The sequence below is a fragment of the Elaeis guineensis genome, chromosome 13 (assembly GCF_000442705.2).
Source record: "Elaeis guineensis isolate ETL-2024a chromosome 13, EG11, whole genome shotgun sequence".
NCBI classification, from domain to species: domain Eukaryota; kingdom Viridiplantae; phylum Streptophyta; class Magnoliopsida; order Arecales; family Arecaceae; genus Elaeis; species Elaeis guineensis.
Genome location: NC_026005.2, coordinates 16123070 through 16124981, shown reverse-complemented (window position 1 = coordinate 16124981; position 1912 = coordinate 16123070).

Genomic DNA, 1912 nt, shown 5'->3' with positions numbered 1-1912 from the left:
CAGGACCTATCTTTCAAAGCAGTTTATATCTGGCCTTTAGATATTTCTTCTCTTTCGTTTGCATCTCTCTCTCTCTCTCTCAAAGTTGAAAGTTTATTAATTGATCAAAATAATAGTTATCTTTGTCCATTGTAACATGTTACAAAAATAATATCCTTCTTGTATTCAGCTTATGGTAGGATACCCTTGTGATGTAGCATCTCACTTGGAATGATATTGAGAATATGATTGCATTATATTCGGTTCCATGGGCAACCAAACAAAGCAAATATTATGAAAATTATGCAATGTTATGTGCTTCATTGGTTGATATGAGGTAATTTAGCACCACGCCGCAAGTTGGAAGTGTTTGCCCCCTTTCTCAAGTCATGCTGAACCACCAAACGATGGTTGATAACAACAGTTTTGGTAGCTTAATGCTGCTCAGGTCTACCTTTACATATTTACTGCTTTATGTTTTCATCTTAATTGACTGTATAAGTTGTCCTAGACATATCTATTATTTTATGCTGTCAGCTTAATTAGCTGTATCATTTGTCTGAAGCAGTTATCTGCTAATGAGTAGTTAATGGCGGTGCCATCAAGTGTGTTGGAGTTTAAACGTTTTCTTTCAAAAAACCACTGACCCAACAAGCAAGAACATAAAATCAACCAACAAGCTGTGTCCCATCTATTTGGTGGCAAGCAGGGCAAGATATGCATTATGAAGTTTGTGAATCATTCTTTTCCTATGGAAAAAGCTCCTGAATGATTCAACCCACAGATTGAGCTGATTAAGCTTACCATTTTTCTTACAGCTTCATGTTTTTGTTTGGAGCCGAGACTTTTGTCGTCACCATTACATGGCAAATTCAATAATAATATTAGAACCTGCTTAAAAAAAATTTGCAAATTTGACTAAAGGCATGACATCTGTGCCAGTGGAGATCATATTCCTCACATTATCAACTGGTGGCTATAATTTTGATTGATTGTGAGGATCATAGTATGAAGATTATCCAAAAAGTACCTAATTTGATGAAGTCAGGTTCTGCAATTGACTGTCATGATCCTTCTTCAACTACTAGTCAAAAAGCCAATGGTTTCACGTTATGTAACGCCCGAGGAATTCCTCTAGGTATCTCATGGTGTTTTACACTCTTTTTAATGATCTTACCCAAAAATAAAATTATTTCCAGAATATTTTAGAAGTAATGCAAATCACTTAAGATGGTTTATGCTTTACATGCTTTTAAATTTGTTAAACAATTTTTTTGTTTAGTGGATATAAAATGATGAGTAATAACCAAGTAAAAAAGAAAACAACATGCATAAAATTTCCATATTCTGACTATGGAGAGGAAGATGATGGGAAAACTGAAAAAAATGGATTCTGAAGAGTTTCAAAGATATTAATGCTGATTTATATTTTGCTTATAATAGTCAGATGATGTAAGGCATTTTAAAATGGTTCTTTCTATAATTCCTCCATACTAAAACTGAGTTATGAGTAAGTCTGTTTGCAGTTTTTTTTGATTTGGTATAAGAGATAAACTTGTTATTTTGGAACAAAGAAAATCTAGAACATGGAGCAAGAGAACAACATGGACCAGCCTTCAATTGATTTCTTCTTGAATTTGACTATGTGTTTGATGCCCTATTTATAGGACTCAAAAGAAGCTTTACATGGTCCAAAATTTAAGCTCATTTTACAAGATCCTTAGAAAAATTACCTGAAACATATGTCTAAAAAATAATTCTTCATTTCCTTGTTCAATTATATATAAGATTTTTTTAACCATTGTGTGGATCGCATTATGCGAAAAGTGAAGTTTTCTTCATATCAACTTTGGGCGAGGGTTTCACTTGACATATAAGGAGGTATGAAGGCGAATGCACAATGCAACATTGTATTGTACTTTTGTTTCATTTA